We start from the raw sequence: 10,061 nt of genomic DNA, 5'->3' as shown, positions 1-10,061 counted from the left end.
AGCAAGACATTTGTTAAGTTTTGTAACTTTGAACGGTCTCTAAATGAACTGTTATGAGTCGAGGACTACCTGTACCTGCAGTATTAGTATGAGAAGGCAAAATTACAAAATTGCATCTCGCTTATGTCATGCGCGGAAATTCACTGGAGAAAGCAATTATATTTGAAATATGTAATGGTATAAGGAAACTGAAGCTGACACCAGCAAGAGTATAGAACAATTCAAATAAATAGTGCAAGATCAAAACATGTGAAAAGATCTAGCCCATAGAATCGCTAAGGGACAAACATGACTGAAGGGACAACACTATCCTCATAGTATTACCACAATTCCCATGAAAATAGCAATTTCAAAGTGTTGGTTATGACCTATAAAGCCCTTCATGGCATCGGACCAGAATATCTCCGGGACCGCCTTCTGCCACACAAATCCCAGCAACCGATTAGGTCCCACAGAGTTGGCCTTCTCTGGGTCCCGTCGACTAAACAATGTCACTTGGCGGGACCCAGGGGAAGAGCCTTCTCTGTGGTGGCCCCGACCCTCTGGAACCAATTCCCCCCAGAGATCAGAATTGCCCCCACCTTCCTCTCCTTTCGCAAGCTCCTTAAAATCCACCTCTGTCGTCAGGCATGGGGGAACTGAGATATGCCCTTCCCCCTAGGCCTATACAATTTATGCATGGCATGTTTGTGTGTATGTTTAGTTTTTTAAATTAGGATTTTAAAAATTATTTTAAATATTAGATTTGTTATATGTTGTTTCACTATTGTTGTTAGCCGCCCCGAGTCTGCGGAGAGGGGCGGCATACAAATCTAATAAATAATAATAATAATAATAATAATATAATTTCAAATGCTCTCTCAAATGTTTAATCTGCCTTTACTGACAATATTTTTAATGTGTTCTGTCAGATTTTACAGACTAGCTAGTTTTTCAAGGCACTGCTTGTTTTTATCTTCACAAAACTTGCAATCTTCAAACAACTTACCATATTTTTCTTACTGTTATAAGACACACTGGAGTATAAGACGCAAGGAGGAAAATAGGGAAAAAATAATTTGCCTACGAGGTATTCAGCTGGCTAGTCTTTAGTCTGGTCAGCTTCAGCACATTAGTTTGCTGGTTTGGAGCCCAGGTGCTTGCTTTTTATCCCCTGATTGGGGATAAATAAATAAATAAATAAATAACAAAATAACTTCTCTCTCTATTCAGAAACAATGAGAAAATCAGGCAAAGGGATGATTGCTTTGCTAGCAAAGCACAGAAGATGCTTCACTCTTTAGCACCTCATTAGGGCTGAAAGAAAGGTGCAAGATTGCTTGCTAGCAAAGCACAGAAGATTGCTCCACTGTTAGCACCTTGTTAATGCTGAAAAAAGGCTTAGTTTATTTTTGGGGGGAGCAGCAATGAAAGGAGCAGACAAAAGGAAGATTGCTTAGCTAGCAAAGCACAGAAGAGCACATTAGCATCATGTTAGGGCTAAAAAAAAGCTTAGTAAAAGCTACATCCAGAGTATAAGACGCACCCAAAATTTCAGCCTTTTTTTAGGGGGGGGGAGGTGCGTCATATACTCTGAAAAATATGGTAAATATATTAATATCCTTGCTCTTCTTGTTTATGCTTATAAAACTTACAATTGCTCTGTAATCAATAATGGTTTTGATCTCAAATGTTTCTGCATTGTTTTTATTAGTTGTCCAAAGCTGAATTACAAAGAATCATGTGTAATGCTTAAGCTCCATTATAAACTATGCCTTGCCTCCTATAATGCTTACTAAAACAGACAACTTCTTTTCAGCAACTACTCTATTTTTTGCCTTAAATATTTTCAACTATGAATGTAACAATCCTCAAATACATGCATCTTTCTATTAAAGCTCATCACATTTTAGATACTTTTTCCCATGCGTCTTTATTGGTATATTTGTTTTTATGCCTTTCCACCCCCATGAGACAAGGCCTGAGAGGCTTATTATTACTGCTATGCTATTGCAATTATTTTATAATCCCACTTTGGTTGATATTGTTGTGTCTTTTCTGCTGATCAAGCAAAAGATACCAAAGTAAAGGGCAGGTTTGTCTGCCACTGGCTTTCATCCTTCTACAAGAATTAAATCCCAGACTCTGCAAGATTACAACACACATAGGCAGCACAAGCAACCATATCAAATCCCAGGCATTCCTAATTAGCCAATAACAATAAATAACATTCTCCAGTGACCAATCTGTCTAAATATTATCAGTCATAGCAACATTTTATTTTTAAGTATGTATCGCAATTTTTCAGGCACCTGAAAATGTCAAATGTGAAAATGGTAGATTTATATTTGCATGACTTATAACACCTTCTCTTGACAGAAAGCACCAACCAGTGGCATTGTCCAGTTAAGTGCATAATTTATTGCAAAAGCTAATTTCCTGTCATGTTTATTATGTGTGGAATAGCCAATCCTTGTATATTTACTCAATAAGTTCTTACTAGGTGCTTATTCCTGAATAAATAAACTTAAAAGAAATACAAGAATGCAATCATCCCTTGTAGAAGGTGCTTGATCTGATATTTTATTCTGTTTTCTTAAAAAAAGATTCAAAATATTATTTGACATTTTGTTTTCTTTTTCCTTTTCCTGCTGCATTTTCAGGAATTGCAACAGGATTGAGCAGCATAGAAGTCAAATAAATTAAATTAAAGATAAGAGAAAGAACTGGGGAAAGAAAACACAAAATACAAAGAATGACCAGTAGATTTAGAACAACTGTGGCAAAAATAGCAATTATAGTATCTATGTAATAGGCACGTTGGGGGCAATTCTCAGAATATCTGAAACACAATTTGAACACTTATCAGCATTGGCAAAATCAGAACCAGTCAATTGCAAAAGGCAGTTTTACTTGAAACAGTTTGTGCTGTGATGATACTTTTAATACCATTAAAAAATAGCAGGAGCGGGCTACCATTCCTGGCCCTACCAAAACGGGACAGGAGCACGCCCCTGCTTTCCCCCTTTGTGTGTGTGCGCGCGCATGTGCACAGGCATGATTTCTGGGGGGTTTTCACTTCTGTGCATGCGCAGAAGCAAAAAAATCCAGAAATGGCAAACATGTAAGTGCCTGCTCGCCACTGCCCCCCCATTTGCCCTCTGGCCACCGTTCATCTCGCTTGCCTCTGGCTCTTGGGGCAAAGGGGGGCAGCACGGGCAGTGGGGGAGCCGGCATGAGAGGCAAGCAAGAGGCGAACGGTGGGGGAAGGCAGCGCTCATGGTAGCACAGGGCAGGCAGGACAGGGTAGGTCCGGAGAGGCGCCGGTGGCGCGTGCACACATGTGCATGCCCGGCATTGCCACCGGTGCTAACCTACGTGCTACATGGCTACCACCAGAACTGTGTTCCCCACCGTTGAGGCAGGGGCCCACCACTGAAAAAAACCCTTCCTATTCCTGGTCCTATTCCATACATCGAAGGGTTGATAAAAATGCCAAATCCAATCTAAACTCATAAATCTCATTTATTATGTTAATAAACACCTGGTTTATATGCTTGTGCAGCTAACCATACTAATACAGTTTAAACATCTGTTTGACTCTATGATAGAAATAATGATGTAACCTCTCATAAATATCCACATAAAGATACACATGAATTGACCTAGGCACATTTCAATGTGAATATACATCCAATTTTGCCTTTTCGTATATGACGTTGTTGTTGATGATAGCGATGACATATGAATGGCCATGCTGACAGTGAATCAGCCTTATTTCAGAAATAAAGAATATTAAATATCAAACCCACCCTTTCATATTTGTTTGTCTCAGATTTTATTCATCTTCTTCCCTTCTTATACCCTGATTTGGAACTATAACACCATCTGCTGATATACATGAAGACTACAGTGTAGGTAAAAAAAGTAATAAGCAAGGGGCAGGGGGAACTAAATGCTACCCCAAGGTAAATATTGCTGATTTTATTTTCTATATTTAAATATACTTGCTTCCCAAGGTATGCCCATGTTACACCAACACTCCGTAGTCTGCATTGGTTGACGATTAATTTCCGGTCACAATTCAAAGTGTTGGTTATGACCTATAAAGCCCTTCATGGCATCGGACCAGAAAATCTCTGGGACAGCCTTCTGCCACACGAATCCCAGCGACCAATTAGGTCCCACAGAGTTGGCCTTCTCCGGGTCCCGTTGAATAAACAATGTTGTTTGGCGGGTCCCAGGGGAAGAGCCTTCTCTGTGGCGGCCACGACCCTCTGGAACCAGCTCCCCCCTGAGATTAGAACTGCCCCCACCCTCCTTGCCTTTAGTAAACTCCTTAAAACCCACCTCTGCCAACAGGCATGGGGGAACTGAGATAACTTCCCCAGGCCTATATTGTTTATTGCATGTTGTTTGCATGTTTATTAAATTATGGGTTTTTAGTTTTAATTATTAGATTTGTATTGTACATTGTTTTTCTATTACTGCTGTGAGCCGCCCCGAGTCTACGGAGAGTGGCGGCATACAAATTAAATAAATAAATAAATAAATAAATAAATAAATAAATAAATACTTCTATTCCAATATTTGCACTGCATTAATATTGTAAATAAGAATAAAAATCATTTAAAAAACACATACTCATCTTACTAAAGGAGCACAGGGTGGCACTCTTAAGTAAATTTCTTACTCATGGCCAATTCTAAATAAGGTTTAGTATGTTTTGAGAATGCATCTAATATGTACTTCCTCCTGCCATTTCACGTAAAAGTTTTGATAAAGAGCTATAGAGGACTCTGATAAAAATTATATAAAATCTGCACAATTTCTGGTTTTTTAAAAAAAATGGATAAATTTAAATTATCAGTCTACTGTGGTTTTTGAATATTTGATTTATAATCAGTCAGAATAGCTAGGTTAAATAGCTATTGCTAAAAATGAAAAGGCAGATCTTCTGGTAGAACTTTTAATAATTGGAAAGTTTCAGGTGGAATAAGATGATTTAATAGCGTGCACATTCTAAAAATAAATTTGCTCATTAGATAAATGTTAATTCTGTAGGATGAGCTTCTTCCACCAGAGGGCAATGTTATACTTTGAAGATTGATCTTTTAATTAATAACAAGAATTTTTTTTGGCGGGGGGGGGGGGCGTAGAGATCTAAACCCAGCATGATTTGAACAGGTCTTTTGTCAATTATTTCAAGAAATAATGATTTTCTAAGCATTATTAACAAATGCAAACTGTATAAATAAAACAGTGGCAGAACATAGTTTTCTAGAACACGTTCTCGGTCTGAACTCCTAATGATTATAAAACTACAACTAATTAGGTTGGAGTGGACTCATTATGATGTTACCGTATTCACTAGCCACTGTCCTACTGGCTCCTCAATTTAAAACCATTTGTTTAGTGATTGTTTGAAGCTACAATGGCCCTGAGAAAAGGACCATTTTCACACTTATCTCAATATCCTCATAGTCATATGATAAAAATTCAGATTCTTGTCAATTGGTTCATACCTATGATGGTTGCAGTGTCCCAGGAACATGTGATCACCTTTTGTGTCCTTCTAACCAGAAGCCAAATTCATTTAACAACTGTTTTACTAACTTAACAACTGCAGTGATTCACTTAACTATTGTGACAAAAAAATGGGGCAAAACACATTTAACAAGTACTGTATTTTTAGAAGTATAAGACACACTGGAATATACGATACACCTTAGTTTGCAGTGAGAAAAACAAGGGGAAAAATTCTGCCTCTGCCTCCCAGTGAACAGCAAACAGTATAGATCAGTGGTCCCCAACGTTTTTTCCACCAGGGACCAGTTTCAGCAAGACAATTTTTCTATGGCCCAGTGGGGGCGGAAAGGGGCGTGGTTGGGGGCGGGATTAAGCATGGGGTGCTGGTCCTCCCCGCCCCTCTTTCCCGCCATCGTCCTGTGGCCGGCAGAACCTGCCTCCCAAGCCCTCTTGCCCAGCGGGAGCTAAGCGCTGGAGAGAGGGGGTCAGGCTGGCCCTCCTGCCTCCCCCCAGCCAAAAACACAAAAGCGCCCCGCGGCAGAAGCCAAAAGAGGCTTGAGCCTCTCGGTCCTTCCCGCCCCTCTGTCCCATCCATCGTCCTGTGGCCGGCAGAACCTGCCTCCCGAGGCCTCTTGCCCGGCGGGAGGCGAAGCGCTGGAGGGAGGGGGTGGCGGCATGAGGGCCGGCAGCTGCTGACTCCACGGACCGGTGCAACATGCCCCGCGGCCCGGTACTGGTCCGCGGCCCGGTGGTTGGGGACCCCTGGTATAGATGATATACACTGTTTGCTGTACAGTGGTACCTCTAGATACGAGCTGCTCTACATGCAAGTATTCCAAGTTACGAGCCGCGACGTTAGCGAAATTTCTGTTCGACACCCGAGCTCAAATTCGGGATACGAGCTGAGCTTCCACTAGGTGGTGCAAGAATCTCCTTGCTTCCGGTTATCTTGGCGCAAAAAAACAAAGTCTAAAGGCATTCGTTCGAGATGCGAGTTGATCGACTTACAAGCTCGGGTCTGGAACGAATTAAACTTGTATGTCGAGGTACCACTGTATATCTCTGTGCATGTGTGCCTGACTAATAGAAATAGCAAAGAATTAATACCAGAAAGTTTTCTTAAATGTAATCACACTAATTGATTCCAATTATTTAAATAGACATACTCCAAACATGACTAAGTCAGGGTTTAACTCAGCTGCCTTGTCTTAATACTAAAACAGGACACTGTTACATTTCAGACTATATTTGTACAGATTCTGTTAAAATAGATGTGGCTTTCTGGAAGTATACATTAGTCTTTGCTATTTAAAAGAAAATACAAAAGCCCCGGGCCTCTTCAGATCAAGCAATTATTTTAAAAAGCTTCTGCGTTTTGTTAAGATGTCTAGAACAATAATAAAGCAGTCTTTATTATAAATCTAATAATTTGAACATTCTACAGACTTTTATACTTATTGGCTTACCTTCTTGCATCCAGTTTCAACAGTCTGATAAGTACAAGAAAATAAAATTCTGCCTCCACCTGTCCCTCGCAGCAAAAGTGTTGGTTATGACCTATAAAGCCCTTCATGGCACCGGGCCAGATTATCTCAGGGACCGCCTTCTGCCGCACGAATCCCAGCAACCAGTTAGGTCCCACAGAGTGGGCTTTCTCTGGGTCCCGTCAACTAAACAATGTCGGTTGGCGGGGCCCAGGGGAAGAGCCTTCTCTGTGGCGGCCCTGGCCCTCTGGAACCAACTCCCCCCAGAGATTAGAATAGCCCCCACCCTCCTTGCCTTACGTAAGCTCCTCAAAACCCACCTCTGCCATCAGTCATGGGGGAACTAAGATAATCTTTTCCCCTAGGCTTCTACAATTTATGCATGGTATGTTTGTATGTATGATTGGTTTTATAACAAGGGTTTTTAGCTGTTTTAGTATTGGATTTTTACATTCTGTTTTTGTCACTGTTGTTAGCCGTCCCGAGTCCACGGAGAGGGGCGGCATACAAATCAAATCAAATCAAGTCAAGTCAAGTCACGTCACGTCAAGTCAAGTCAAGTCAAGTCTAGTCAAATCAATCAATAAATCAATCCCTTTGGGATTGGGCGGCATATAAATCAAATATGGTAAATTAAATTAAATTAAATTAAATTAGCCTCTTGCAGCTTTAGTTTCATTTTCATTTTAGCATATTATCCCTATTTCCTGTTTTGGTTAAAGTTTTTTTTATCTATTATGAAAGTCGTTTAGATCAAATAAATAAATTAGATTCAACTTCTAAGAATCAAATAAATTCTTGGAAGTCAGTAAGTATCATGACTCCTTCTACCTCCACGTTTGGCTGAAATGCAGCGAAAGCAACAGTAATCTGACTCAAGTAAGGAAGTATTTGTACAGATATTCCTTGTTCAGTAACCAAAATTGGGACCAGTAATTTGGTTGTTAAGTAAAATGATTGCTAAGTGAAACCACAACTTTATTTATAGTCTTGCGTCGGCTTTTCTTTGCTTTACAGACCTGTAAAATTCATAAATAGGAGGACTGCTTGTAATCACAGTCATAACTGAGAAAACTCACTAAAGAGGCAACCACTAAATGATTATATTTTAGAGACTGATTCTGTACTATGCTTTGAGCTCTGATTCTGTTGTGTTCAGACAAGCATTGAAGTTGGTTAGATCAAATAAATAAATTAGATTCAACTTCTAAGAATCCAATCTGCAAGGATAAAAGGCATTTTGCTTTCAGTGCCAAGCTTTCAAAAACCAAGCAAGCAATAAACAGCAGAAATCGACTCATGTTTCTTCATTATCAACAGATTAATGCTTATTTATTCAAAGCTTTTCTATCCTGCGGCTGACAGGGCAACTTCTAAAGGAGCTTAGGGATGATCAATATAATAAAATACAATATAAACAAGCCCATGCTAGCTTGCAGGATTAGAAAACACAAAAGGAAAACTGGGATGTAAAGATAACAAATGCAGACTAAGATTTTTAAATGTTAGAGAGTCATAGTCTTACAATGACTTCTCAGTTCCGGGTGTTTTAAGCAGACTTTCTCATCCAATACTCCTTAATAACTTCAACAAGGAGGCTCTGGAATGCTGAGATGGGAAAATGAGAACTCTTTTTAATTGGCCTTTGTGATGGATTCCTCTAACTCTATGCTCTTCTGCCTGACTTTCTTTATAAAAAGGGTTTAGCTTTAGGGGGGAAAGTCCATATCTCTTCTTAATTTTCTCTCTTTTGTGACACTCATGGAATCCATAATTATTGGTTAATTAGGAAATCAAACTCAAGGGCAAGCCTCCAGCTACTAGGGAACATTGGGAATTGACCATTCCCTGGGATTCCAGGGGAATATATTATTTAAATTTAGCATTAAATGAACTTGTCCCTGGAGATAAAACTGAGTGAAAATTATTTGTTTTGGTGATGTTTACATTTCAAATGTCATTATTTCATGCATGTTTTCTGTAATAATTGTGAGTGTTCCCTGCCAGCCTTTGGAGATGTCAGATTTAAAAAAGGAAGAAGACATAGAAGCAGTGATGGGCTCCTATGGGTACTGTTAGATACACAGTACTGGTAGCAAAATTTTGGTTAGGTACACAGTACCAGTAGCAAAATTTGGAATTTTTTTCTTTTTTCCCTTCTGGGCTCTAGGTATGTTTTTCCTATCACAGTAAATGAGATTGAATGTGTATAATTTTAGAAGAGCTGTGCATGCATCTCTGTGTGTACATACACATACAGTTTATATAGTAGATAATGTGTATTTTTGTGTCCCTGTGTGTAATATGTATGTACACATATGGCATATATATACATAGAATTAAATAGTATATTTTGGATGTTCAGTAATAGTAAATAGATAGGGAAATTGTATCTCTTTGAGGCAAGGAGAGGCCAGGCACCCTAACCCTAACTCTTGACGTCAGTGACGTCAAGTTGGCCACCTTTAAGCCAGTCACATGACCTTTAAGCCACCCCAGTCACATGATCATAAAGCCACTCCCACTTGGTCATATGGCTGGCAAGCCACACCCACAAAATGAGCCACACCCACAGTGTGGTAGTAAAAAAATTTGTAGCCCTTCACTGCGTAGAAGCTGTCAATTATCCTAATTTAAGAGATGTGGAGGAGGATAGTGGTTATGAGAACTTAACAGAAAATCCATTGGATGTTAGTATGGATAGTAATACTTCTTCTGATAATGGGGGTGTTGAGAATAGCCCTTGGTTAAGTGCCAAATTTAGGAGGTCAGAGAAAAGAAAAGACAAACTTGGGGGAAAGAGGTTTTGAATATGCTATTCAGAGTGTGTAAATTAGTTAATTACCTCACATGCGGAATTGACCAGAAATGATGGATGTTTTTCTGCAAAGTGAAAAAGGCAAGATGGATGTTCCTGCCGTTTCCCCGGAGAAGTAAGTTTTTATATTGCATGATAAAACTATTTGAAAGGAGCGTGAACCTGACCCAGGGATAAGGAGCCTTGGAAGATTATAGCAATTTTATTTACTACATACATTTCTTATATTTTCTATCTCTCTATATTACAAT

The sequence above is a fragment of the Erythrolamprus reginae genome, chromosome 3, assembly GCF_031021105.1.
Source record: "Erythrolamprus reginae isolate rEryReg1 chromosome 3, rEryReg1.hap1, whole genome shotgun sequence".
NCBI lineage: Eukaryota > Metazoa > Chordata > Lepidosauria > Squamata > Dipsadidae > Erythrolamprus > Erythrolamprus reginae.
This window is presented reverse-complemented; position numbering follows the sequence as displayed.